This window comes from Kryptolebias marmoratus, linkage group LG19 (assembly GCF_001649575.2).
Source record: "Kryptolebias marmoratus isolate JLee-2015 linkage group LG19, ASM164957v2, whole genome shotgun sequence".
In the NCBI taxonomy this organism is placed as follows: domain Eukaryota; kingdom Metazoa; phylum Chordata; class Actinopteri; order Cyprinodontiformes; family Rivulidae; genus Kryptolebias; species Kryptolebias marmoratus.
This window is the reverse complement of record NC_051448.1, coordinates 20,076,328-20,093,866: the sequence shown is the minus strand read 5'-3', so window position 1 is coordinate 20,093,866 and position 17,539 is coordinate 20,076,328. Positions and strand designations below refer to the sequence as shown.

General features: G+C 39.6%; 1 protein-coding gene and 1 long non-coding RNA gene across 3 annotated transcripts in view; one reads left to right on the top strand and one right to left on the bottom strand.

Moving 5' to 3' along the window:
- znf395b (zinc finger protein 395b) overlaps positions 1-37 on the bottom strand; it is a gene marked incomplete in the record, with an annotated part of 19,545 nt that extends 19,508 nt beyond the window's left edge. Inside the window, 1 exon segment of the mRNA XM_025009608.2 lies at positions 1-37.
- Positions 38-55: 18 nt separating this feature from the next.
- LOC119618015 lies at positions 56-8,655 on the top strand. 2 transcript variants are annotated; one of them, XR_005234542.1, is made up of 3 exons: positions 56-184; positions 834-924; positions 6,100-8,655. It is a non-coding gene; the product is annotated as an uncharacterized LOC119618015 (long non-coding RNA). The 2 variants fall into 2 exon arrangements; XR_005234541.1 differs by having other exon boundaries at positions 57-188.
- The last annotated feature ends 8,884 nt before the right edge of the window (positions 8,656-17,539 follow it).

The window sequence follows — 17,539 nt, the reverse complement described above, 5'->3', positions numbered from 1 at the left end:
GTCGCTGCCGTGGCCGTCCCGCCGCTCGCCGGCTCCTCAGTGAGCGGGAGGAGGAAGGGGGCTGGTCGGATCCTCGCCTACGTGTGTCTGCTCGGCGGACCAATGCCGGAGGTGACAGCTGGGCAGAGCGCGGGGACGCGGGGACGCGGGCCTGCGGCGCGCCGTGCACAAAAGAGATGATGATGTAGGTGAGGGGTTACCAGAGCATCCTCCTCCTCCTCCTCCTCCTCTTCCTCTCTGTCTGTCTGTTTCCTGTCTGTCCGTCTGAAGCCTGTTTCAGTCACATGAACATCCAACATGGCTTCTGTCCACAAACAGACACAACAACAAATTAGATTTATCTGTTTGGTTTTTGCAGAATACCAAATATTCTTGTTTAAAAGGAAAATAACGTTCGCCTGTGTGAGGTCACTCAGGCATGACCTCTCACTAATGCTCCATTAAAGGAACGTTTCTGCCATTTTAAAGTGGTGTTCTGTGGGCAAGAACGATTAGAGGAATTCACTACGAACATTAAAAGATTATCCTGATCTATATCGACAGGGGCAGTTTGAAAAAAAAAAAAAAACTTACTCCTGAAATGCAGGTATGCACTCAGCGTAAACGGAGCACTTGGCTGAACCCGCTGAAAACCAAGTTGGACGTTCAGGTACAAATATGAGAAAGAAAAGAACGTGAAAGAAAAGAAAGAACGAGTAAGACGACTGTGAGGAGTAATTATGGAGGATCAAGCAGGGCGGTGCAGGGCTAATAAACACTGACCTCTGTATTTAGACTCGTGCAGCTTTGGCAAAACTTCCTTAGTTTACCTGCTTTTTTTTTCTGTGTTCCAGGGAGCTGGTGACTGTATTCAGGAGACACCCTGGACTGTGAGGCAACAGCTCTAACCACTGAGCGTGACTCAACAAATCTGAGCATAAAAAGGTACCAACGCATCAAAACGCATCGGAACTTCTCCATCCTGCACAACTCTTCTGTTGTTGACTAACTTTCAGTGAATTTTGCTCTTTCTGCAGGTAAACTACCACACGTGGTAGCTGGCAGCCTGTTCACAATGCTTGCTTGCAAATATTTAAGTTAAGGACACATTAACCACTAGTATGAGAAAAATATTGTGCAGATTTGATTTTGGTTTTTCATGACACTGCAGTGAGTGGCTTTAATATTTTCCCCGTTGTAGACAGCTCTTTGGTCAACCTCAGTTTGGAGTTTAACAGCTTGTCCAGGGGTGTAACCATGAGAGGGCCGGGGAGGGCAACGACCCACGCAATACCCCCTACTTCCACCCCACACCGAATTAGACAGTCCTGTATGCATATTCTGTCTTTTAGGAAAATAACTCAAGAACCATGAGATTGATTAAGATAAAACTTTCTGATATCAGTGGATGCACGTCTACAAGTGATTAACTTTTGGAGTCAATCTGATTCAAGATGGCCCCCACAGCTAATCGACATCAGCCAGTAAAAAAAATAGCTTCAGGTTAATGAATTTTATAAATATTGGGCTCAAACTGGATGTGGCAGTAGCTGAAAGTTCTAAAAGATCTTGTGAGGGGTTTATTTAAAACTTAGGCATGCGAGGCAAGGGTTGATCTCATCAACATATATTATAATACTAGACCAAATGTCCCCGTTGGTGGGATTTGACACCAGCAGGACCTGGTTTTAGGGGGAGCTGCCATGTTGTGTTTATGGAACCAGAGTCTGAGCACTAACGTGCGTCTTTAAGTCCCGCTTACTCTCCTCCACACATTCATGGTGTTACGCAAGCTTTCTCTTAAGCATGGAATAACTAATAACAGCTGTTAGAAAACAATCAACGTTTGAACATACAGCAGTAAAGTAAGAATTAGGATAATCAACAAGATTCAATGCCTGGAAAACATTATTTGAGGTGCATTTTTTTAAAATAATGATGGTTTATAAGGGGGGCAGAGCAGTTGCCCCCCAATGATAGAGTTAGAGGTTCGATTCCACCAGTGTGCCACAAGTTGAAGTGTCCCTGAGCAAGACACTGAACCCCTCATTGCTTCCGATGTGCCCCATCGGTGTATGAATGTGATCTAAAGCTCTGATTCGACTCTATGGAGTGATTTATCCAGATTAGCTTTGTAAGTAAATTTTATTCCTATAGCACCTCTCACAGACGAACATCACAAAGTGCCTCACAGAGAAAAAACTAAATAAATGCAGCAAACAAATTAGGTAAAGGCCTGTCTGGATAAAAATGTCCTTAGATGTTTCTTGAAAGACTCTGTTGAGTCCGTGCAGCTTAGGGACAGCAGGAGAGCGTCCCAAAGCCTCAGAGCCACCGCCTGAAAAGCCTGATCTCCATGAGTCTTGAAACGGGTTTGAGGTACCACCAACAGCATTTGGTTTGAAGACCTCAGAGTCCTGGAGGGTTATATGTGCTGCTGATGCTCCAAAAGGTCCAGTATGTGTTTGGAGGCCTGGCCATGAAGTGCCCTGAATGTGTGTGGATGGGTAAATGAGGGCACAGATCGGGTTGTAAAGTGTTTTGAGAGAGGAGCTATTAAAGTACAGTCCATTTACTTAAACCTTGTACTGGGATCAGCCTAGGGGGGCGATGTTCCCCCTCTGGCTTCACCTTCTGGGAGTCCAGTATTATATTTACATTTACTGTGTGTTAGTGGTGGATATGCCTTCTTTGAAGGAATGCTGTTTTCAGTTATGAATGTGAATTTCAGAGAGGAGAGGACAAGCTTCAGTGAGTTGAGTAGTGACTACATTGTTATATCAGTTATAGCAACTGTAAAAAAAACAAAAAAAACAAAGTCCCTAACTTCTGTACTGTAGCATTTTGTTCTAATAGCCTTTATATGACAACACCATAATGAAAGTTTTGAAATTCCATTATGGCGTTTGGTTTGTGTGTGCCGCCCTAAGAGTAACAGTGGTCTCCATCTGGCCATCTTTTTGAAAACATCCTGGAAGTGCCCCTGGGTTGTTTCGAACACAGAGAAGGCCAAAGTGAATTACTGCCATCAAAAACAACTCCAGTCGTCAATATTTCATGGCAATTCACGTGAAGGTAGTTTTTTAAACCTTTACACTGTCATCACTTTTGTATTACACAGTTACAATTCAGTGGGACTATTATAAAATCCCTGCTGGATTTGATCCACCGCTACAAATGTGCTCCAGCCAGCTGCTGCTGCTACTGTTTGCGCTTGTTTATGACCACGGAGTTCTGTGTAAATAACCGTATATTGCAAAACTGATAGTGTGAAGTCTATAAAATAGTGTTTACATCAACCAACATGAAAAATCGGAGATTGTAGTTGTTTTAAAACAGCAGCGATCCAGTTTGGTCTCAGCCCCACTCAGACTAGCTGTTAGCTTGTCAGTCCGGTCAGACCTGCAGACCATCCACACCGGAATGATGTTTTGGGAATACACAGGGGTTTTTTTGTTTCAGTCTTGTGTCCACATGGAAACAACATTTTAGTAGCCCCAAAATGGTATTTTTTGAAAACAAGTTCCAGAGTGTGTTTTTGTGCAGATAGGCAAAACGCAATCTTTTGAAAACGCTACCTTTAATCCACCCATGGCCCCAGGGTGTCCTCTTCTTCTTGTGTTTGCAGTGTGTACACAGCGTGCAAGCTTTGTGTTCATGCTCCTTGTTTCCTTTTCCTGGTGTGTTTTTTGTGGGAGCATTACAGCGCCACATACCCAACCTGGCATACGTCACTGCAGCGTTTTGGGTTGTTTTCCGTTTCTGTGTGGATGAAGATGTTTTTAGAAACTGTCTCATGTTTAAGAGGACATTTTCAGGCACAATAAATAAAAAGAAGCAGTTTCTGCGTGGACGAGCCCTTGAACTCCGTTTCTCCACACTGAGGTTTTTTAAAGGAGCTATCTGTAACATGTAGGATGATAACTGCTCAGAACCCTTCCACGGAACCTCACTTCAGGAGGGCCAGACTACCCCTTTAAAACCATAGTAAATTCAAACGAACATTTCCTGTAGGTCGATATCTGGATGATTTAATCTGGGTGCTGTTAATCCAGTTCAGAGCAACGATTTTATGGTTTATTTCATTAAAGGTTTCAGGTTTCCAGTTTAATCCTGTACTCACACTCAACAAAGATATTAAATCAATAGCTGACATTGTTGCATATCAACCCCTAACGTCAGATGATGAAATGCCTGTTTGTCAAACAACTTGCTGTGTGGTGCAGAGCCCAAGCCTATGTGTGCGTGTGTGTGTGACCGGATTAGTGTCGACTGTCTGCACCCTCTCTACCAGACATCCAGTCAGCAGGGATTTTAGGGTCTGAGCACTGATACCGTCTGAGAGAGTAAACCCCAGGCCTCGTCCATCCCAGTCATATTCCTGACAGGATCCCCGTCTTCCTGACATTTCTTTCATCAGGTGAACACTGTGAAACGGACAGACTGCTGCTCAGGCCTCGACTGGGCAGACTGAACGATGACACATAAATAATGAACAGATTAGAGAGCAGACCCTGGACCGAATGAACATTTCCAGCAGTGAGAGTATGCTGGGTTTGAACAAGACAGTGATGTGCTGTTGTAGCCCACAGTCCTAATTTTGTGATGGTCAGTAGAAAAAGCCTTTTGAAATGTCCTAAAAATAATAATTAATGTTTCCATAAACTGATTTGAAGCGCACTGTTCTGTGGTAGAGCTGATTCTGGTTGTAATTCTGCAGAAGAAAGGGCAACTAGAATATTTCCGAAGACCAGCTGAAGCGTTGTTGCATTTTAAAATGCATCAACTTTCTTCTCTGAAGCCCAGTAGTAATTTGGGACGTTTTTTTGTAAGAATCTGACAAAATCTGTATAAACTGCATAAGAAGAGCAAAGAGCAACAAAATTAAAAGAATTGTTATAGCTGCCTTAATAACCACACACCTGCCTCTCTCACTCCCCAGCAGCACTCCACGAAAGACAGGCAGGCAGAAACAAAGAGCAGAAAATAAACCTCAAAAGAACAGTGGCTGTACAAAACCTGAAGGTTGCAATGAAGAACCTTTGAAAGGTTAAAATGCAGAATCCACTGGGTTTTTACAGTGTTTTATACAGGAGGTATGACAGGTTAAACAGACCAAAACTTTCAGCTTTAAAGAAAAAAAGAGACAGTACAATGTGACTTTTTTAGCATAAATTATAAATTAGCCAAGACTTAGGCGTACTAGATAGATAGACAGAAACGTATTTTATTTATCCCAGAAGGAAATTTGGTTGTTAGAGCACCATCCAGATACTTCACAAAACTACAAAAGCAAAATAAATAAAGCAGTAAGATAATAAACATACAAAAAATAGAAAAACAGGAGGACTTGTGTTATAATACAGACACATACATATCTATCTATCTATCTATCTATCTATCTATCTATCTATCTATCTATCTATCTATCTATCTATCTATCTATCTATCTATCTATCTATCTATCTATCTATCTATCTATCTATCTATCTATCTATCTATCTATCTATCTATCTATCTATCTATCTATCTATCTATCCGTGTGTGTGTGTGTATGGATATTCAGTTCAATTCAGTTTATTTATATAGCGCCAAGTCACAACAAAAGTCATCTCAGGGTACTGTACAAAAACATGCACATACATTACAATATGTGTGTGTGTGTGTATACCATGATAATGTCAAAATAGTTGTTTGTTAAAGATAAATATTACTTATTGATACATTATGTCCTTGCATGATAATATCAATATAAACAGGGGATTTCAGAGGAAATCACTGGTTTTAGCAGTGAGAAAAACACTGGGGGAAAGAGGACCAAAATGCCTACATTTTGATATATACTCTATAAATTTGACATATTTTAGACAGCTCAGAAGTTACTAAGTTACACTCCAAGTTGAGCATGACTGTGAGATGTCACCCAGCAGACTAAACCTTTAACTAAAAGGTTAACTCAGGATCACCTAAAACAATTTCAAATACAGGATATCAGCTCAAAATTTTAAAGTAGAAACTGTGTCGGTGTCTTAAACCCAAAACGACCCAACTTGATTAAACTGACCCATAAGAAATTTTGTTTGTTTTTATTCTAATTAGATTTGTTTGTTTATTGCACAGAAGTCGGGTACCAGGTGGTGTATTGAAATTGCAAATAACCCCACAGAGAGACTGTGACAGCCACCCCAGACCCACCTGTCCTCGCCCTACTGGTCTTTCCTGTAAGAACAACAGAGGTCGATGGAGGACGAGAATGGCATGTGAGGATGTATGTGTCCAACGCAAAGAGGTCGGGGAAAGAATGAGGTTCTTCCTGCGCATACAAGTCTGCGCTACAGAGACTAGAAGCACTCGCTCAGTAAACAGGTCACCGAACAAACAACATTCTACCGTAAAGCAATGAAGAACAACAAAATGTGATAATATTGAATAAGGAAGCCCCAGGACGGATTTGGCTCCAGAAAGCCTTGATAGTCTTGAGATTTCTTTGGACCCTGAACAGATTCAGGAGCCCCTGTGTCAGACCCAGAACAGAACCGAGCCTCCTCCATGTTCCACTGTAGGTACAGGGTTCTTCTCTTACTATGTTTTATCTTTGGCTCTGTGAACATAAAGCTGATGGAACTTGTTGCCAAAAAGCTCCAGTTTTGTCTCATCTGATCAAAAGACGTACTCCCAGAACCTTGGTGGCTGGCTTTTTTATGATTTGATGTCCTGCTCAGTCGTCTTCTATTAAATCTCAAACAAACCGATGGAGTGATCTGACACTGATGACCTTTGACTTTGGAGTTCACCTCTAATGTCTTTAGAAAGTTGTTCTGAGCTCTTTGGTCACCGTTCATATTATCTGTCTCTATAATCTGTCATCAGTGTTCCTCTTGCAGACACATCCAGGCAGGTTAACCACAGTCCTGTGGACCTTAAACTTCTGAATAATCTGAGCAGCTGTAGTCAGAGGAGATGGTCTTATAGTCTTTACCTTGGAGACAACTCTGTCCTCAGCTTTCTGTTCATGTTCAGTGTGGTTAGGGCTGCCACCTTTCAGAAATGAAAACAAGGGACGCCCATCATGGCTCTTCTGGGCCATGACCACCATGGCCCACAATTACTATGGCGCCTGCAGCAGTGATGTTTTATTTTGTGCCGGTGTTTTTAGTGAAAGGGTGATCAGGAAAACAATTAGTCATACTTAAAGCTTGAAATGCTTTATTACAAATGAGCACATTTTCTCATAAAGTCCATTTAATTAAATCTGTTTGTGTGGAGTGTGTAACTTTTAAAATATAAATTAAATAAATTGATTACTGAACTTAACATTTTAAGTGCATAACTATAAGGACTCTCATGGAACCCTGCAGTAAAAATGGAACGAAAAACAACAAAAACACTCAACTGCTTACTCAATAAGTGTGTGTGTGTGTTTAGTTTAACATGTCCCTGTGGACAGACTACTGTGTAGGGGTACCACCCTTTTTGTTAAGGCCAGGTATATTATTTATGTTTTTTTTTTTATTCAGGTGAACCAAAATTCAGAAGCAATAACTGATTTTCATTAGCTGATTTTTAGTTTTTTTATGATTACTTTTATCAGTTTCAAGTTACTTCAGTAACCTTTGTGAGTTTTTCTTTTTTAACAAAACAGTACAAACAGATGTGACCACATCTGTATTCACAACATTTACTTTGAACATCGCCTGAGATCCTGAAATCACACAAAGCATTATTATTTTCAGGAATTAACCAAAACAACTATATCATTTGTCAACATAAGATGATCTCAGTCGGAAACTGAAAAAAGGTGGTGGGCGATATAGATCCCTTCAAGGAACGCTAGGATGGTTATGTTGTTATGTCCCCATGTTTAGACTTTATTAAAGCGATAGTCTCGTCATTTTTAGAGCAATGTTTGGTCTTATAGTTATCAATACCTTGTACCTTGTTTGTTCGACAGAACATAACTTCAAATGACTAAACTATCCTTTTAAGGAACTGCGTCTGATTTAATGTTATTTAAAAAAGTTATTTATCAAATTTTTTCTTAAACAACTTTTTATTTACATGTTTTTTATGACATCCTAATAAATGTTACAAAAGTTATATTTGTTGTATTAGATTGGGTTCAGTGTTTGTTCAGGTATTTCAAAATAACCTTTTGTTTTCGAGCAAAAACCTTGTATCACCATTTTCCATCACTTTGCCAAGATTATAGAAGATAATGACCTTCGGGTATCCGTTCCTTCATCTGACCTCAGTTGTTGTACAATGACAAAATACAAACTTTGGAAGTTTATTTATTTTATATGAAAGAAATTGAAATTTTAAAAGAAAAAAATCCTGAAAAGTTGTGTTTTGGGACCAAAAAGGATGACAGTGACGATATGATAATACTGTAACTTTAACACTCCAGTACCATTACATTTTTTTACCAGCCTAATCTGATGTTTTAACTTTTCCCTTATGTCTAACAGGTCATTTTTATTTTTATACTTGTGGATTTGAATTGTGTTTTGAAATGTAAATTAGTATTGTGACCTTTCTGTGGTTGTGCTTTTCTCTCTGATGTTGAAATGAATTGAACTGTAACAACACCAACAGGTGCATATTTAGTATTTGGTCTTTATACGACACTCTGTGCTCCTGTGCAGCCTGATTTAAAGTTTTTATTTTTGTACAGAGCTGGAGTGTGAAGCAGTTTTTTGATTGTCTCCTGTTAATCGGCACTTCACAGAAGTCCTCAGTGTGGTGAACTTTTCTTTTACGACAGCAAAAGAAAGTTATTACCAGAAACAAATCCAAAGGTGCTAAAGAGACAGGAAATTGAAAAAAATAAATAATTACACTAAGCTAAACCAAGCAAGAAACTAGGTCAAACAGTCATGACACGAACAGTGATTTGACAATAAACACATTGTCTAAATACTGGAGCGGAAACTGGTTAACAAGTTCTGACAGGATCTGAAAACATGACAAAGGTAACTGAGCACATCTGTGGATAGGGACATAAAAAATAAAAACAGATGTGAAAATCAAGATTAAAAAAACAGAATACGTAAAAATATAGCACTTGTAGATGGGAGACGTTCACTCGTTCATCATTACAGGTGTAGGCTGATCAGCTTTGACTGACAGCCACCAACGAGCCAATCAACTGCCTCTTGGATAATTTCATCTGCATGTCACCTGTTCCTCCTGCTTCTTGCCCACCTCAGTGACATCCCAAGAGTACACAAACATAACAAATGACAAAATAGGTTTCCGGGGGGGGGTTTATTGTGTTTTCAGGAAAAGCAGGCTCGTTGACAGCTGTGAGTCTCACTTGGGCGTGTCGTATTTGGACGGCTCAGTTGACTTACATGGAAACAGATGGCATGACAACAAGCATGAAAAGAATGACATCTCCACCCTAGTTTCAGGTCATCTAGGCCTTGGCTCGCTTTAGATTCTGTGTACTCGCAAGGGCCGCTCCCATCTTATCAACACCGGCATGTTGACATTGAAGGGAAAACTTCAGTGTACACCTTCTCTGTTGCAGCTAAGCTGAACAGGGACCGTTCGACCGCAGAAACAAGAGGAAACACAACAGAACAAATAAAAACAGAAGCACAGTTCCCTCAATAACAAGAGGAGGTCATAAAAATACCATTTTATTTTAATGTATTTCTGTTAACAAACATAGCTAAAAGCAATGAGCTTGTCAAAGTGTGCAAACTTTAGTAATTAAAGAGGTTGACATTATAGGGAAGTGTTAGGTGGCAACGCCTTTGACAGGTAAGATTTGTTACATCTCTTCGCGAATTAAGTTAAATTCATTTATCTATTTAACCAGCTTTGGTGTCTGGTGCCTAACTCAGGGGACACTTGAACAGGTCTCCAGTCCATCACAGGGACACACGAAACAAATAACCATTCACACTCTCACCTAGGGACAGTTTAGAGCTACCAATGAACCTAACATGCATGTTTTTGGTCTGTGGGAGGAAACCAGAGTACCCGTAGTAAACCCACGTGAGCACACAGAAAGACCCCGGGGCGGGAGGCGAACCTGCAACCTTCTTGCTGTATAAGTGGTTAGACAACAGAGCTAACCACTGACCCACCATGCTAACTCAAAAGTGCTTTAAAATTAGCCCAGTGCTCTGAAAGGATACGAAACACCAACGATCTTCTCTGTTACATCACCAGGGCAGCAACCAGAGAGCTTACCTGCCACTTAACGGAGCCCCGCCCTTACAGTTCATACCTTAAAGTGAGTTTAGATAAATGTCGAATGTTGTAACAAGCATTAAAAAATGCTTATTTCTGCTGTAATGTTGGTGTTTTTGTTCTTTACCGGTGAACACGGGGCATGGCCTTTATGGGGACACAATAAATTAAGGGACCATAGTGTTTATGTGGATGAAATAAATTATGGGAACACCATAAATCATGGAAACACAATGAATTCTGGGATAAAGTGTTTATGGGGACACAATGAATTATGGGGACACAATAAGTTATGGGACAGTGAGTTCTGGGGACAGTGTTTATGGGGACATGACGAATTAAGGAAACAATGAATTACAGGGGCTGTTAATTATGGGGACACTGTATTTATGGGTGCCTGATGAATTACGGGGACTTTTGAAGTTGGCCCCAAGTGGTCATTAAAGGAAGTGCAGTTTTCAGACCTTTCAAAATTGGCTTTATTTTTTCCTAGGCTTCAATATAGTTTATGTTCAGTTTAGTTAAAATGATCCCTTTGCATTCGTTGGAAGGCTGTAAGAATGGTGGTGCCAACAAAGACGGACTGTTTTATCCCCAAAGGGCACTGCTTAGTTTGCATTTCCCAGTTCTACGAGTCAGTATGTGGTGTTAGGAACTCTCTGTTCTAGAGATCTGGAGTGAATCTAGAAATTTATGAGAGGTATAATCGATCTTCTCATCCAACATTCAAAGTGTGTTTACAAGATTTTCATACTTTATTAAAGTCAGTCTACAGTAAAGAAAAAAAAATCCAACTCAAAATGTCACAGTTGTATTACACTGCACTTTACTCAGAAAAAGCTACACAATGCTTACATAACAAGTTGGGCATACTTTACCAAGGAATTGAATCATTTCCTAATTGAGTCCTAATGTGTTTATTGAGGAGAGCGCGTCTTTTCCACAATTCGTATTGTAAAAGATAAAGTAAGCACCAAAGTGAAAAAATTCAGCATTCAGCAACTATTTTGCCAGCCACACTGAAGACAATTTATCTTAAAGTCTAAACTTCTTAGCCACATACAGCACAGACAGGTTTGCAGCTTTCCCTATTGCTCATGCTGACACAATTTTACACTCTGTTTTCAAACAGTATTTGTGACATGTACATATCTTGAATATGAGCAGGATGCTAATTATGCACAAAAGTAAACGGAAGGCGTATTTTACACAAAACAAAAGCAGACAAGTGGAAATGAAAGTAGCAGATTAGATAAAATCAGAATCCAGATGTCTGAGACAGCTTAGAAAAAAACAAAACAAAAGGTTTGTTACAAAATTGTATTTAGATAAATAAAGGCCGGTTGAGATGAGATCAAGGTGCATGTGGTTGGTCAATCTGGCAGAGGACAGGCCCGACTTTCCCTCAAGCCCCTCATTTCATTTTCTGTCCACATGTCCATTTAGAAAAATATAAAGTTTGGCAAACAATGGGATCTTGAGCACGATGTGACAATCCTTTCTTCTCCTTGCCTTTGAAATTAGGCTCTTTGGTGAGCTTGGTGTGTTTCCTGGCTGGTTACTGAGTATACGCTTTAGATCTGGGTAGTGTGTTTGGAGGCATGTTGTTGTGGGCTTTCCATGACAAGGTGGTGTCTGCATCTGGAAATTTAGATGAGATACGATGAGCGAGATATCATTTTAAATGTACATGGCTTGTTTGAAATGTCTCTTTCAGTTTACACCGAACGTACCAGAGGGTCCTCCTGATTTTGTGTTTGCGGTTCCATTGGCTGCCACTCCATCAGGCTGTCACACAGAAAGACAAAAAAAAGGGGCATAAAACATAAAGGCAATAAAAGTTTGGTGAATACCCAAAATAAAACTTTAATGCAGTTCTTTGTTGAAAAGGTTAGCTGCAGTTAGCAGCTGATTACGTCCAACTGTCCAAGAATCGACAGTTGCCAAGCAGCATTTTTGAAGCTAACTCGGTATCTTGTTTCAGTGAAACACAAACACATGCTTAAAGTTTTGTGACAGGAATTGTTTTTCTGGTAGTACAAGTTGTTGGATTGGCTCATGTATTGCTGCTAGCTGCTAGAAACAGCTGATCATGCAGACAAGAGCATGATTGCTCTTCTAATGAATCCAATTTTAAACCCTGATGAGAACCAGATAATTTATTTGATCTTGTCCTAATATATATAAAACCTAAGAGCATTTTAACCCTGACTGTCTGTCTTGACTAAACAGTCAACAAGTAAGTAAGTAAGTAAAACTAAATCATTTTACAATTCTGTTAACTAGAATAATGTAATCCAAGATTTCTCAGTTGACACCCGAACAACATGCTGAGGTGCAGCGGATGATCAACCAGCAAACAAGCCAAACAGGAGGTAGGAGGGGTAGTGGAAGCCCGTACTTTCCTTTATTTGCTTTTGATCAGTTATTTGTTTCTCGTAGGCCTACTGTAAGCTGTTTATTTTGTCTGTCCCGCTTCAGAATAGAAACTTTCTTGGCTTATTAGGGACTTATAAAGGGACGTGACTGGTCCATACATAAATGTACGTCGACTGTGCCGAGCAAACTGAATGCTGCTCCTGCGTCCACATTGCATTTGGATTGCAAAAGCATGTCGCTGCTGTCTGCTATGACATGCTCTTCTCTAGATGGGGGGAGCACAAAGACAGCTGATCTGTCACACGGGTCTTGGCTCATGTATCTCTTGCAGATTTTTTTCAAACTGTGCTTTAAAGCTTAAGACAAAAGTCCCGCCACACATAACTTCAGCCACGGCGCCTTCAACTGGTGTTGTTGCTTGTCACGAGCATAAGTGATGTGGCCATGCTGACTGTCAGCCGAGTGTTGTGTAATCATATCTACCTCCTGGTGGTGCAAAAGCAAACATGTAGGTCCTTATAGCCCAGGCGTGTGAAACTCAGTGACACAAGGGGGCCAAAATTAAAACTTGGTCCCAGCCAAGGGCCAGTCTCAAACAAAATACACAAATTAACCTTGGTTTTAAATGTAATATGTCAAATTACTCATCCCAATGACAAATTTCATAGAATTTAGAACAAACATGCTTTTAATGAACAAAGAAAATGGATCAAACTTTAAAAGAGATGTCATTAGCATTCATTTCTAATGCCTTACTCTCTATCATTAAGTTTTAACAGATTTTTTTAGTACTAAATTTGACCACAGTCCATTAAAACAGGAAAAAAAAAGAAACAAAAATCGGATCATTTAGCTGCTAACATTTAACTTTAAAACAAGAAGAAAATACAGAAAAAGAGGACATACATTAAAGCAGACTCACTGTTACTCTGATTCACGTTAACTCAAGTCAGACACCCGACGTCTTTTCATGGCTGTGAGTTTATTAACAAGAGTTGGATCGATCCCATTTGATGTTCTTTGTTGCATTTTGTCATGTCAAAATAAAGGTTACTGAGAAATTAAAGCTTAATTTTATTGGCTTCAAAGTAACTGTCACGAGAAAACTAAGTTTTTTAAGCAAAATGAGAAGCGAAGGAGACTCGATCTGTGACAAACCAGAGGGTCAGATCTGATATAAATTAAATGTTATCTAAGGCGCCAGATAAAATGTTACCAAGGGCCGGATCTGGCCCGTGGGCCTTGAGTTTTACACATGAGTTATAGCCACTCCAAACAGGGACTAACAGTCTGTATAACCTTTAGAATGGTTTGGGTCCAAATATCCAATAATGACTTGGTTAGAATAGGGAAAACATTCACTTTCCTGTTTACTCTCCACAAACCGTCACTAAACATGTTTTCATACACGAAGATGTTTTAGAGTTTGTGGAGAGAATTTGATCCAGTCTTTATTTTTTCAGTTGCTGTTCACACAAACTGTTCCCTCTCACAGCCACGCACACACACGAGGGATGTTATGTAGGGTAAAGTCTGCTCAGAGAACGGGACAGTGTGGGAACATCAAAGGAAATCATTGTGATCTGCTACTATATTCTCACAATGTTTCACCAGCTCATCTTTATGACTTTTTTTACTTGGAGGCTGTGAGGAAAATGCCTCCAAGAAGTCCTGAGCAAATGTTGCTCATATTGGCATTAGCACATGCCGCCCCTTTGGAACCTTTAAAAGTGTCCTATTGAATAGAAGCTGTAGCAGAAAGTTAAAACTGATTGAAATGTAGCAAAAAGTTACTTCAGCGAACTGGCACAGACTTCACAGACTTAAAGACACTGCACAGATCTGTGTTTTCAAGTTTACGTCAATAACAGTCTACGCTTCGAAAGAAATTGATAACGTGTGCTGCACGTCAGTCAGAACAGACAAGTGTCTCGTCTGCACTTTGGTTTCGGATATCATTGTTATATAACCAGGTTTGTGATCATTTATTGTTTAAACTACAAATATGGACAAATAGCTGTAGTTTGCAGAGAATATTTGTGTTTTAGAAGAACTTAATTGCTCTTTAATTGTAAAACTGACAAACTGCCGTCTGGTCGATTTGTGGCTCTGATGCAAACATGTACTATTTAATTGTATCCGCACAACTAGACAGACAAAGAGACGGGATACTGGATGCCTCGCAGCTGAAGACAGCGTATTTTATGTAACAGTTTAACAAAGACAAGGGAGGGTAACAAAGAACGCATTCAACATTTTGGAACTTGCTTCATGTTTGGTATGTGGCAACGCCTTCCAGCTCGCAAAGTAAGGTCGGCACGGAGAAATAAGAGCTCAAAAACATCCCTCAGCCATTGACGAAACCGTTTTACCGCACAGCGGTTGGGATTTCAGCTTCCTTCAGTCACGACCTTTCAAGTTAAGAGACACATCAGAGAAACCTGCTGCTCCCAGTTTGGGTGGGAGGGTGTGAGTCTTCTGACATAAAAAGGAAATGTGACACTTTGTTCATGTTGATGACTGATTTGGTGATTTATTGCCCACTTTATTAGGTGAACTACAGAAAAACAACACAAGATGTTTTTTTAAACCAGTTTGATGTGTGCCATCTATTACTCCTGCAGCAGGTCTTCCTTCAGTCCTTCACAATAAGAGTATTAAACACGCCTTGTTGACCTCAGATACTCCTTATAAAATTATCTTATTAATTATTGTTCTCTGGTAAAACTCACACTGCAACCGAAACCAAAACGTTATTTACAGGCTGTGTAAAGCTCCAGATGCAACCTGTGATGGATTTACTAGAAGAATTTCTTCATTTAAGTTTTTATATAGTTGAGTTGAACATTTAGCGTATATGTTTGAGACTCTTATTGTGAAGGACTAAAGAAAGCTCTGTGAGTTCTGCTGTTGTGTTGTTTTGTAGTTTACCTGATATACATAGGGACATTTGAACCTTCGGCTAACATTAAAACCTGTTCTGAAGCCTAAAGTCACTACAGACTTCTGGCTATCACAGGTTTTTGTGCCAATGCTGTTTTTTTTTTTTTTTTAATCGCATTTTATTCCCAAAATACCAACTTAACTCGAGTCATTTTGACTTTATTCTTTCTCTCTCAGCATTTTACCTTTTTCATAACGATATTTTAATCTCAGCATGAAGAGTTTTTAAACTGTGACACTTTCGAGTGGCCCAAACACACCGTCATACATCTCTTTCTTTTGTCTAAGGACTCCATTTTATACTTTTGTAAACCTAAAATAAGTTTTAGTCTCTACTCCAAATTGAAATGCGACAATAAACAACATCATTGATGTTTTTTTTAACCTACGTGTTTAACAAAAACTGTGATTTACTGATTCTGAAATGACAAATTATACCTATTTACTGTATAACAAAGCATTTCTTGTGTTTTAAGAAATAGTAATAAGAAAAATTGCCTAAAACTCTAATTTAAATAAAATATTTTTAAAACCCTGTGGTAATTACCCCCTGAATTCACCCTTTTATTGTAACATTGACCAAATTATTTTTAATATTGTTCATAAAAATGTCAGGTTGTCACTAATGGGGTCATCCATTGTCATTTTCTAATGGGTTTGCTTGGTTCAGCTCCAGTGAGACCAGTAGCAGCTATAGTTTCCCAACTTCAGACAACCTCCAACTGATTGCCTATTATCAACCACTAATTGCTTCTAATTAGAAACCAATGAACTGTAATAGATACTACATATTATATTTCCTCTGCAACATTTCAGCTGCTTCAGTGGAGGTTGCCTCTGGAGACAAATGAGTCAGAAAAGTGATGAGAGGCAGAAAAACAACAGGAGTCCTTACCTCTGAGCCTTTCACAGTGTATGCGTTGCCGCCGCTGCCCCTGTGGACGACAAGAGACAACATAAGAGGTCATCGCCTGTGATGAGGCTGTGTCATGTATGTGTACTCTCAGTATATATAGTCTTATTTGCAAATAAAATGTTGGTGTTTTCAATTTTTTTGGCCTAAAACTGAGTCCGTTTGTTCCTTGTTTGCATTTCCATGTTTAGCTGCTCATGTTTGCTGTCATTTAAAGGTCCTGCTGTCTGACATCAGGGAACCTGTCACAGTCCAGCTTCACTTCCACCTCAGTCAGCTGAGCCTCGGGTGAATTACTCAGTCAGCTGCTTTGAGTTTAAAAAAGCTCTCTGAACGAACAAGCTGTCATCTCAGAAATTTTAAGAATTTCACGCTTATCTGGCATCTTTGCAACTGAATTGAAAAATGCTCTTTTTCAGGTTGTGGTGCATGTGCAGCAGGTGTTTTAACTTGTTTTCACAAGCCTTCAGTCACACTTTCTTTCATTCAAAGCGAGTTGAGTTGAGCCAGGAGCCGGTTTTTCTGCAAACCTTTAGCCAATGTTTTATCTCATTTCCGCAACAATGTGACAACTTACACTTTCTTTAATGACTCAAGATGTACGCTGATTTCAATTTCAGACTTAGTGCGACAAAATGTGGGTTTTACATGGTGAAACCTAGAGAAGGGGCTTCAATGTAATAAGTAATGTGACTTTATTTGAAATGTTTTAAAGGGATTGGATTATGACCAAAACTGATCCTGACCTGATCTTGAGTTAGACCTCCTTATTTAAAGACTGAATTTTAAGAAGATTAAAGTGCTCCTTAATTCAGCCCAAGCTGAATCCAGGAAGTGTTCTTAATCAAGATTTTTTATTTAAAGAATAGCGACACTAAAAAATCTCAAATTTCAAATGTCGCCGCTGCATTAATACCTGAAACTTTGTAATAATCTGCGCTGAGTACATTATGATGTATAAACTGTATAAGGGGATCAATACAAATGTTAAATCCGCTGCCAGTGGCTCATTAGAGTGACCACGGTAACCACACATCTGTCGCTCCCTGACTGCCAAGTTAATGAGAGCCAGACAAAACGCAGACTGAAAAGTAAGTCTGAAACAAACCATCACTGTGCAAA